This window comes from Cupressus sempervirens, chromosome 2 (genome assembly GCF_028749045.1).
Source record: "Cupressus sempervirens isolate cs-2001-9-10 chromosome 2, ASM2874904v1, whole genome shotgun sequence".
NCBI lineage: Eukaryota > Viridiplantae > Streptophyta > Pinopsida > Cupressales > Cupressaceae > Cupressus > Cupressus sempervirens.
The window spans coordinates 28,423,672-28,436,908 of NC_143119.1; positions in this window are offsets into that span (position 1 = coordinate 28,423,672).

The window sequence follows — 13,237 nt, forward strand, 5'->3', positions numbered from 1 at the left end:
GCCCTTGTGATCTCTCTATATGTATATATACATACATACATACATACATAGACACATCTCTATATGTATGTATGTATGTATGTATGTATGTATGTACGTATGTATGTATATATACAGAGATCTCTCTATTTATATACATACATACATATACATAAAGAGAAGCTTTTCTAATCACCTGCTAGGGGAAATATAAAGAGATACATGTTTAGAAGGAAAAGAAAGTAAAATTTACATAGGTACATCTTCTCCCCTTGAAGAAAATCACAGGGAACTACTGCATTTGGGCCTGAATACATGACAATGTATATATGTATGTGTATATGTATGTATGTATGTATGTATGTATGTATCCCTACATCTCATTTTTATGCCCTTGTGATCTCTATAAATGTATATATATGTATATATGCATACATACATATGTAGACACATCTATGTATATTTGTGTGTATGTATATATACAAAGATCTCTCTATTTGTATACATACATATACACAAAGAGAATATTTTCTAATCACCTAATGGAGGAATATAAAGGGATACATGTTTAGAAGGAAAAGAAAAGAAAATTTACATAGGTTCCTCTTCTCCGCTTGAAGAAAATCATAGAGCACTACTACATTTGGGCCCAAATACACGACAAATTACCCCATTGTCACAAATTTGTATTGTAATTTGACCCCAAATTTTGTAGTACAAAGGGAAAAAAGGTCATAAGGGCACAAAAAAACAAAAAAAATTGTAGATCAAAGGCATGAAGATCACAAGGGTGTGACAAAAAAATATAGAGATCACAATGGCACATCAACAAAATTCTATGATCATAAGGGCACACCAATAAAATCATAGATCTCCATTGATCTCCACCAAGGCCACAACACCAAAATTCAAAGACCAGAACAATGAAATACACAAATGAAAAGGGAAAAAAAACATTCAAAGCTCTCTACCCTCATTTAGAGCTCTCCACAATCAAAACAAATGGGGAATGATTAATGTCATGGTTTTTTTTTTTTTTTTTTTAATATCTAAAATCAACTTCACATTCTATTACAACTTTGGTATAGGTGTTTGATCCTAAATAACTTCCATTTCAAAATTTCAACATTCAAGTTTCCTCTTCATTATACAATTGTTTCCACCATAAAAATCACTTTGTTACTTCATTAATAAGGACTTGAACAAAGCCAATGATACAAAACCTGCTACCACTTTGCAAAAATTTTTGCCTCCAACATTGCAACCATATGATAAATGGGAATAGCACATGTATGAGCCATAACCTAGTTAAATTGTTCTTGTTTCTGATTAGATGGGTTGATTCTAAATTCATACAGAACTATTATTAGATTAGGTACAATAAAATTAGCAACCAATTGTTCTTAGCTAGTAGGATCAAATACATTTTTCCAAGGTGATAAAATTGCATATGCAGATGTATCAGTTGAATGTCATGCATTAAGCACATTCCCAACCTTGAAACACTCTTATAAGAAACAAAAAAGAAAATGCAGATGCAATACATGGAAAATTGCACAACTTGTAGTCTTTATATATGTGGAAAGATCTTTTTAAGGTGCTTATTACATATTAACCACAATAGAGAAATTGATCCAGCTACATACATATTCCAAAATTTAAATAATTAAATAATAAAACTCAGTCCACCCATGCCAAGTGACTTAGCTCAAGATCCTACACAAAAATAGTGTAGACTAGGAAAAATGGTCAAAGTTTGCAAGAAATTTTAGAAAAAAATATCTTAGTAGATATTTTTAGAAAGAAACAAGCCATAACCTAGTTAAATTGGCCTAGTTGTTGATTAGCTAGGTTGATAACAAATTCCTATAGAATTTTCATCAAATTAGGTACAATAAAATGAACAATCAACTATTCCCAGCTATCAGGATCAAATAAAATTTTCCAAGGTGATAAAATTTCATATGCAAATATATGTATGTATGTATGCATTTGTATATATGTATCTATATATGTCTATATGTATGTATGTATATACATACATATACATAGATATATATGTATGTATATGTGTATATATACATACATACATACACACACATATGTGTGTGTCTATGTATGTATGAATATATAGCAAGATCTTGTAGATTGTGGAGTTCAATGGAGATCTAGGATTTTGTTGCTATGCCCTTGTGATCATTGCATTTCATTATCGTGCTCTTGTGATCTCTACATCTCATTTTTGTGGCCTTGTGATCTCTGTATATATATGTATGTATATACATATATACATATCTTGTATATATGTGTATATGTATGTATGCATATAAATAGAGATATTTTGGCGCAACAAAAAAACTATAAAACTCACTCAACAAGTAGCATGACCACAAATGCAATGGCAATTCCTATTGGTAAGTAAAATCCTCTTCTTCTCTCTCATTTTTCATGTGTTTATTTCACTTGAATTGTTATTTCTTAGCGTGCATTTTGTAATATTGGATTCATTTTATGTAGGAGGAAATGAGGACATTCCTGGATGTACCCATGTGATGAATTTCTCATGAGCAATGAAGATGGACTTCCCTTGAGAGTAGTAGGAGGTGATGAGGAAATTCTAAGTACTTTAAAGATTGATCTCATGAGATTCTAGGTAACTTAACATTCTTATACATGTATTGATATTTAGGTAATCAACCTTACATTTAATAAAAGGAAAATGTGCTTCAGAACCAACTTTTAAACATAACTATATAAGGAGTTATTTAGGACATCTATAGGTTAACCTTACATTAATTGTAAACTACAACACAAAGGGTTTCGCCGAGATATTACAATATTGTAATTATAGAACATTGCTTGGTTTTCTTGAGTGGGTGCATGATGGTGAAGAGTTGTATTAGGTGAGTAAAGCTCACCAATAGTTATAGGAATACAACTACATCAAAATAATTAGAAACATGAACTACATATTTTTTAGAGTGAGTAGTTCAAGGGCCTTGATCCTGTGGATGTAGTTATGTAGGTAGTTTGGTAGGTGGAGTATGCCTCTAGTGTGTAGGCACCTTGGACATAGTTAGGTATTACTTAACTATTTTAAGACATTATATGTTAACTCACATGGCTCATTCCTTTGCACAAGCCTCTACCACAATGACATTACCTCTAAACCATGCAAAGGGTGTTGTAGTGGTTCCCAACCTTGATACACTCTTATAAGCAATGACAAAGCAAACACAGATACAAGATATATTTACTATTATTTATGTATATGTATGTATGTATGTATGTATGTATGTGTATATACACAGAGAGATCTTCGGGAAATAGAAAAATTGATCCAACTGCATACATATTCTAGAATCCAAATAATAAAAAATTCTTAAGTAGACATTTGTGAGCACTTGTTGTGTGAAGACTCCATGCAAAAACATGTAGAAGCAAAAATGTTCATGAACATTTTCGATGACATTTTTGTCAAGAGCATACATAAGTTCCTCAAGGTGACTTCCATTATTGAATTTTCGTATACATTTTTCTTGTTATCATTCATTTCTTTATTAATTTTATTATAAGAATCCATCACATGTTGTACTAGGTGATGAAACCTGTGGATATGGTTATATATGTTTAGTAAATGGGAGTATGATTGTACTAAAACATGTCCTACATTTAAGTCAATTAGGGTTTTTTGTAAGTTTGCATGTGGACTCAAAAGGACTATCATTTGGTGTTGTGGGTTATAAAAAAATCTCTTTATTATCTAACTATGGAACTAATTTTAAATTGGTTTATACATTGTATTTCATTTTTAGGTTCCATAGAGCTTTTGGTAGCATGGGTTGTAAAGGGATTTCATGTTTATGATCTACTAATGGAGATGAGTTTCTTAATTGCAACTTTAATTGGTACATGTATCTATGTAGGTCATGAAAGGATTAGAAGTTCTTGATGATCTAACAAAGGAGATGAGTTTCATACAAGTTGAAATGGTTCATATGTAAATTATAAATCTTTTTGTACAATGAAGTAGATAGAGATTTCATTTTGTGATTCAATGATAATCTGTAGATTTGGTTTTTGTTGTCTCATTATGGGTCTAACTTTCATATATGTTGGGTTGCTACTAGAAATCATCTATAGACTTAAATATAGATCTTTTGGTACTATTTCTATGAACTGCCTCTAGTAATAACCTTAATTATTACTAGTTATCACCCATAATTTGTATCCTACAAGGGAATATTGCAAGTCATTGTAGTTAATCAAGAGAAGGTTATGTAAGAATTGCATCTGGTGTTGAGGAAGGCAAGTGGAGACCAAAATGCTTTTTCCTCCATCCTTTCCACATGACATAAATATTTATCCAATTTCATTCATTATTGTGATCTCCACATATGATGGCCTTCCCCATCCAAAATCAACCATGTACAATGGAAATCTTGGAGAGCTTACTGCATTAGTTCCATATACATAAATATCCACATTGAAATCAACTTGTGTTCTACCATGAGATTCTCTCTTCTTCAATCAACCAACAACTAGATAGAAATGCACTAATACTAATGATAGGCTTTTTCACGTGCTCTATGAATGACAAGTATGTAGTGAGAAGTGTTGGATACAATTGTTAATTGTGTATTGTCTTTGACGTTACACAAATGTCATATCAGTCATCAGACAGAGTCTACTGAGATTAGATGATCAGCAAAGCAATTTACAATGTTTACCGAGCTCACTCGGGCATCAAAGGATTTTTTAGCAAAAAGTTAGTGTTAATCGAGTTCCCAAGATTAACGAAGAAAAGTCAATGACTACTGAGCTCACTCAATCATCAAAGATAATGTGGCATAAAGTTAGCTTCTCTGGAGCTCACAAGATCAGAAAAGGAAGGTCAATGTTAACTGAGTTCACTCAGTCTCCAAAGGATTTTTGTAGGGTTTGCAGTGTTTACCATTCTAGAGTAGTGGTTACCGAGTTGGGTAAGCTAGTGAAAGATTTTATTATTTTGATATTAAGTTCAATTGCTTCACATAATAAGTGTAGCTGATTGATGTAATGATTTTTTCAGTAGTTGTAACTTATATTTGAGCCGACTTGATAATCTAAAAGGTATATATATATATATATATACATACATACATACATACATATAGATTTTCAAGTTGTCAATTGAAGTGTGTGTGTGAATATATGGATAAGGATGGAATAAGAAAATATTGAGCAAATTTTGATGAAGGATTAGATATCCTAGAGGAGCTGCAAAGTTGTATTCGATCAGTAAGGATCTAGTAAAGTAGACCAGAGATTTGTAATCAGAAAAAGATAAGTTTCATATCATTCAGGTCACTTAATTGTTGCTTTCTAATCATTGTAATAGTGAATCTAGAATCTCTTTACAGATTTGGTTTAACAACCATTTTGCAAATCCTCTAACAAGGTGATAGTTCAGTTGAATTGTTCTAAAGACCTCTATCCAAGCCACTTCTAACAGGGTGATTAAATCCTCTAACAAGGTCACACCTAACAGTGTGTATTGTAACTTTTAACAGAGCTGGCTCCTAACAGGGCTCACTTCAGAAGAGTGAAAATTGGTGACTAGTTACGTGGTGGTTTTTCCCATATTGAGTTTCCATGTTAAATTTGGTGTCGCTTGTGTTCAGTTATTTAACCTTTGCATGCATATTAATAACTATGAATGCTAGATGATCAGTAACTAGTTAACCTACCGTGTTATAGTATTCCTACACTATTTATCGAGTATTAGTAGTAAGTAAGTTTTATAGACATCTAAGGGATTTTTGGAATTATTTTTGTGGTAACTGATTCACCCCTCCCCTCTTAGTTACTTCATCTATATTTCCAACAATTGGTATCAGAGCCTTTGGTTCTTATAGGATAAGATTTCAAGGATCTAAGCCAAAGATCAGGATGTCTTATAAGAGGGAAATTCCAAGACCCAATAGGGACAACTTCTCAGTATGGCAAGGGTTGATGAGACTTCATCTAGCTTCTACTGGAGATACATGACTAAAATACCTTGATGAAAAATATGCAGAACTAGCTGGTACACTATCTATCAATGATATTGCTGAAAAGAAGACCCACAACATTATGATGATAAAGAAGGTAAGAGGCATTCCTAACATAAAGAAACTTGAGGTTGGTCTATGCAAGAATTGTCAGATTGGTAAAATGGAAAAGACTAGTTTTAAAAGTAAAAACTATCAGTCTGAAGATATATTAGAAATTGTGCATACTGATTTATGTGGACCCATTGGAATTGAAAGCTATACTGGAGAAAAGTTCTTAATTCTTTTTGTTGATGATTACTCAAGAATGATGACTGTCATCTATCTAAGGAACAAATCAAAAGAATTTGAGAAATCAGAGTAGAAAAGGAAACAGGGAAAAGATTGAAATGCTTGAGGTTAGATAGAGGTGGAGAATTCATTTCACATGAGTTCAATAACTTTTGCATTGAAAGAGGAATCAAAAGATAGGTATCAACCCCTAAAATTCCTAAGCAAAATGGAATAGCTGAAAGGAGGAACAGATCTATCATGGATTGTGCAAGAACCTTAATGATTAAAAAGAGCATTGCTATCAAATACTGGAAGGAAGCTATCAGCACTGTAGTTCATATCTTGAATTGAGTATAACTAAAAAAGGATTGATTCAAAACTCCCTATGACCTATGGTATGGCTATAAACCTAATGTAAGTTATCTAAACGTATTTGGAAGTAAATGTTACATTTTGAAAGAATCTAGAAAAGGAAAATTTGATGTGAAAAGTGATGAAGGAATATTTTTGGGACACTCTTGCAAAAGTAAAGCATATAGATGTTTGAACTTGTCTACTTACAAAGTCATAGAAAGTGCACATGTGAAAGTTGATGAGTTTGTAGAAAGGACTGAAGAAGAAAGCAAAAGGGAACCAGAAGATTATAGAAGGTTTTTTTTTCATTGAACCTGATACAGAACAAGTCAATCAAGAATCTTCTACTCCTGAGTCATCAGTAATTGAGTTACAGGAAGTTCAAATTGAGCTACAACAACATGAATCACATTCAGATGCTACTAAGAAAGTGTCTACCAAGTCTAAAGGACTTGAGCCAATATCTACTGAGCTAGAACAACCAGAACCTGAAGTTGAAGTGCAAGAGGATAACAATGAAATTCATTCAAATGACAAGGAGCCTATATTAGCAAAATATGTCAGGAGACATCATTCAGCAGATCAGATCATTGGAGAAAAATCTGAAGGAACCATGACAAGAAATAAGTTGAAAGGTACTTGTTTACTTGCTGATTTTGAACCTAGAAATATCAAAGATGCATTAGGAAATGATAGTTAGATTGAGGCTATGAATGAAGAAATAGAGCAGATAGAGAAAAAAAAGACATGGACTCTTGTACCCAGGCCTAAAGATAAAAATGTGATTGGAACTAAGTGGATATTCAGAAACAAGTTGACTGAAGATGGTAAGGTATCAAGAAACAAAGCTAGACTAGTATGAAAAGGATATGCTCAAGAAGAAGGAATAGACTATGGAGAAAATTTTTCTCCTATTGCAAGATTGGAAGGAGTCAGAACCTTACTTGCATATGCTACTCACAAAGGATTTAAAGTTTATCAGATGGAGGTCAAGTCAACATTCCTCAATGGTATACTAGATGAAGAATTTTACATTCAACAACCTAAAGGTTTTGTTGATCCAGATAAGAAGAAGATGGTCTACAAATTACACAAGGCATTGTATGGTCTGAAACAAGCCCCTAGAGCATGGTATGAAAGATTGTATAACTATCTTATTTAGATTGGTTTTCAAAGAACTAATGATAATAGTAGCTTGCATATAAAGGAAGGACCAGATAATAAGATTGTCTTGGCAGAAATATTTGTAGATGATATTATTTTCATAGGGAATGATGATCTTTGCAAAGAATTTTCAGAGCAAATGAACTGTTGGTGTTTTAAAATGTACTAAAACTACTAAGCGACAAAATGCTTAATACCAGAATGATAGTACATACAAAATCTAAATACTAGCCTATTCTTATTAACAATTGCATATGTAAAGTATTTGGACCCAGCTTCAACAAAACCATAGATGGTTTTCTACTCTTTTGGCTTTGCAAAACTAGGGTGGGTATACCTAGGGATGATTCAAAATTGAACAACTATATGAGGATTATTATTAGTTTCATTCTGATTCTCATTTGAAAATCCTCAAACATATACATAATTCTTACTAACTTGGTAAACACATCCCATAAAATAGATATGGCCAAGAATTCTTCTATAGATCTGCAGATGTTTTTAACAATAGTGGCTAACTGAAGCTAAAACATTCCATGCAGACAAGTGCTAGCCAACTTTGAAGATCTACAGGAAATAAAAGTAAAGTTTGATTTAATGCTACATTTTGATAACCATTTATGATATATTTCTCCTTCAGCTGTACCAACTTGATTAGTGCCTAATCCATTGGGGTTCAGAGTCTATAGCAAGTTCTCAGATCTAGTTTATTGCCTTACAACAAATTCTATCAACAATTCTTATCAAAATTCATCATTCAAAACCCTTTCCACTACTAAATAAACCTTATCACATTCATCAAAGATTTTATTTAATCCATTGAATTAACATCAATGATAAATAGATATACAACCTAACTAGATTGCATTCAATTGCACAAGCCTTTACTTGTACGATATCAAGACAACCAAGTAATTGAAAGGAGACAAGATTCAGAAAGCATAATATGGGGATAGTTCACAATTTGTATTCATCTTCTTTGAAAATGGTATATCTTTTACAATAGACTCAGAATGACCGTAAAAAAGAAGCACAACTCATTCTATATCCATGTATTCTCAGAGAATTGACAGAGAAAATACATCTTAAAATTGCTTTCAAAATTTGGACCAAAAAAAAACTAAGGATAATACTTAGAACAATAGAATTCAGACACTTCTTTAGCCTTGGAATCTCACTTAAATAGTGTGAGATGCAACAAGCTTCAGGCTAAAAGAAAAGATTGGTGTCTTTTACAAAGAATATTTACATACACCTATCACAAAAAGACAAAATGTGGGTAACAGAAGATGTGCTAGATCAAAACATTCTTTTAAGTGAATCATCTTTTGTTATACGATTTTGTGTTGCTGATTAGTTATTGATCTATTTTCTCTGTATAAGTAACTGCCAAATTAGCCAATGATGAAACTTTTTCTGATGATGGCATATTAACTTCCACCTGTAGGCTTTCTTCATCTTTATCTCGGGTGATAGGAACAACTTCTATCTTGTCTTCTTCTCTAGCCATATCAGCATCCTGTGGTCCCGGGTTTGTAATTGAAAGTGACAGGTTTCTCTTGCCTTCTTCTTCTAATTGGTTTTGAGAAATGATAGTATCAGTGGTTTGGAATCCCTCATCCTACACATTATCACTGTTAGTGTCATCTATATCCAACTGTTCACTAGAAGCCATTTCTGCCATCCATCTATCAAATAATGCATCATCTCGCCAGCTAAAATGCAAAATGTCCTTCTATTTTTTTATTACATAATCAGCCATATTATTAATATCAATGAAATCTTGTTTTAAAGAATCAAAGAATATTTTGGCTTTCACCATCTCCTCTATTGTGGTGGCCCACCATGCATGCCTGGTTTCATTTACTACTTGATTCATTCTTAAACAGAATGCATCATCAAGTTCTTTCATCCATTCCTCTTTGCTCTTCAAATTATTTTTCTTATCCAGGGCATGAGGAAATAATTTGAAATTTTGACTCCTATATTTGTCTAAATGATTTATTGTTATCTTCTATAAATGTGTCCTCTTATTATCAAAGCTAGCAAGGTCAGAAACCATATCAAAGATTTTTTCAATCTGATCATGGGAATTATCTATAACAGATAAACTCAAAAAGGTTACTTCCTTTTCTCTTCTTACCCACTTGTCCACAATAGGCTTCAGAGCCTCATCATTTCCTTTTAATTCCTCCCAGATGCTAATCACCCTGACCAATGGATGATGGATTAATGGCCATTCAACCCTATCTCCCAGATATGTAAGAGATTTTCTAAGTTTATCTTCATATTTAGACTCCAACTCTATATGTAAGGCCCATAGTTTAGCATTTTCTTCCTCAAATTCCTCAGCAGTATAATATCATGGTCCCTGGGGTGTATCTAGCATTTCAATGAGGGGGGTAGACTTGAAAGGTTCTATTGGGTGATGAGGATAGGTTATTCTAGGCCTAGTGGATTGTACCAATAGCTTATTTTCAAGCTCAATCCTCCTCTTTACCTCTTTGTTGTATGCCTCCAGCACTGTCTCATACTTTCTTTGTAACTCAAACATAACATGTTCCTCTTTCTTAGCAGTGGCCAAAAGATACTAGGAAGACTCCACATTCCAATAGGCTACCTGTACATGGGAGGTGTCAGAAACCCTTCTTACAACTATGTTGCCCATCAACCCAGACTCATCTGGTTGCGATGATGTGGCTCTAGATCCTTTTTTCAATGACCAACTAACTGAAGCAGCTTGATCCTCAATGAATGCAGTTCCTTGGAAATCCTTTTTATTTGGGTCTTGCAATTCCAATTTTATTGAAATAGAATTGAAAATTAAAGCATCTGCAATATCCCAATTTGGCAACAATAATATGTTAGAGGTCTTTACCATTTCCATTCCTTCTTTAGGATTAATTTTTTGGAATTCCTTCATCATTTCTTCTTTTATCTAGTTTTGTATGGAAGCTTCATCCATTTCAGGATGCTCTGTCTTCATCCTTTTGCATCTCTCCTCAAAGATGTTCATGTTTTCTCTCCATGTAAATTGCTGAAAAGCTCTTGATTTTACAAAATTGTCATCAGTCAAAAATTGATGACTTGCTTGTTCTAATACAGGGTCTAATTCCCTGCCTCTATAATCAGCTCTTGTCAAATCCAAACTTGGGAGAGGAGGCTCTGGAGGATTACCTTCATCCAATTCTACTTGGGTAATAAAAACCCCTCTGTGTCATCCAATCTCTTCAACTTGCTCACTTGTGAGCTTCTCTTCTCCAATTCTCAAAGGAGATTGGGTGGGTGAATATTTCGTAGCTTGAGGTCTCCCTTCTCTTATTACCCTCTCCCTCTCTAGGCTAGGCTCATTAGGTCTCTCCTCTAAAACTATACTGGTGGATCCCATTATTTGTTTTCCATTATCTATAGGAGCCTTTTTATTCTGAATTATAGTGTAACCAAGGTTTTTCTGTACAATTGTTTGACCAACCCCTATATTTGGAGTGAAGGCTAACCTCGTCATGACTTCTCTAGCCTTATCAGGAGAAGAATTAAGAAAAAAGTGTTTCTTCTCATTCATGGTTTCCATTATTGCAGGGAAGTTATTTATGAGCTTATTTATTCTGTCACCCTCTTTATTAGCATTATCTAAAGGAATATAATTTTGATCAAAAAAATGAATAAATTCTAGGACCCAGGAGTAAACTCTCCATTTTTCTTTTTTAGTTTCCTATTCTTGTAAAGAAAATTCATTTCTTATAATGTATTTTGGGTAATATGAATCATGCTTTACTGGTCCTAGCTTGATCCTATGCCTCAGAGTCTGATTGAAAAATCCCTCAGTATCACAAAAATGGGGGTGGGAGATAGCCATCATATACTGATCCAAAATTTTGTACAAAAAGAGCCATCCTCCTTTAGTAATCACAAACTAATAGGCCACTGTGCAAGTAGGGAAAATTGACCCGAGTTGCCTCTTTGACAAGAACATTTCCTCTACTCCTCCTAGTTTCTATAAGACTTCTGCCATCCCTATCTTTAGGGGTACTTGGTAAGGTAGGACATGAGGGCTCCCTTTAAAACCATAAATTCTAAAAATGGTGGAAATAGGGTATGGAATAATATCTCCCCAATTGTGTGAAACTTTCAAATTATGGGGTCTATCCATAGGTCTTATGAGATTCATTAATAGTTTACGGATCCTGGGATTATCACTCAAAAATAGAAATCTCAATTTAGAGGGAAAATATCTATCAAATATAACAAAATTGGCTTTATTTGCATCCCAAGTCATATTTGCACTCCACAACTAGACTGGAAATGTTTCCCCATGTTCTTCTCTGTTTAATTTCATCTCATTACCAAAATATGTTACCCCCTTGAACAAGAACATGTGTATTAATAAGGAATAGTGGCCAAAAGCTTTCTCCACCTTACCTCTCGCAATTCCAACCAAGCCAATGTGAATTTCTTTAGCTAGAAAGGAGGCACAATAAAAAATGACATCTACATCGAAAGAGGCAATTTGAATCATCATATACATGAGGTTAATGGGCATGAAGTCCTGCTCATCTTCAGCAAGAACACGACATAGGGTCCTATATATCTCTACAGCTTGGGAAGTGAAAATTCTCTTCTTAAAAGGTTCTTTAGAGGCCGTAGTTATTATTGGTAGAGTTCCTATGGTACCAATGTGTGCCCTCAATGCACCTCCCCTAATTATATCCTTTTTCACTTTGCATTCCTTTTCTAATTCCAACAAATTGATTGGCATGTGGAAATCTAATAGTGGCTCTAAGTGAAAAACCTCTCTAATTTCTTCAAGGTTAATTGATACTAGAGGCACACCGTCATTCTTCTCACAACCCTAATGGCTTGGTCATAGTTTTTGGCAATATCTTCTCGCAAGTCATAGTCCATGAAAACACTAGGAACTACTAAATTTCCCAAGTCAAAATTCCATATATTAGCATGAGGGGCAAACAGATTCCTCTCTAAAAACCATTTTTTAAACAAAACAAGGCCAGTTTGATTGGTTATTGCATCCCTTACCCAGTTCACCTTGTCATACAAGCCATCGGCAATTTTAAGCCTAGGACTCAATAAATTAATCTTTTGACTTATGTAGACTCTGTAGTGGATCCTGGGAGTAATTCTAAGAAATCATCGTGGGCATTCCTATTCATATAATTAACTTTCCCAGAGAATGGTTTCTTAGGAGACATCTTGATTGTAATAATTGGAATATTACAGAAGTTATGATCGAATACTTAGTTGATTTCGCCAAATTTATCCTCTTTTGAACTTCTGCAACTACTTTCAAATAGATATGAAACTGTGTTCGCGTCTTCACCAATGCTCAATCACAAAATGATCAACAGGTGCCTATGCTCAGAGAAAATAAAATCTTTGCTGGAGTGAACTGTAGTGAATAATAAAAGAAAATCTTACAT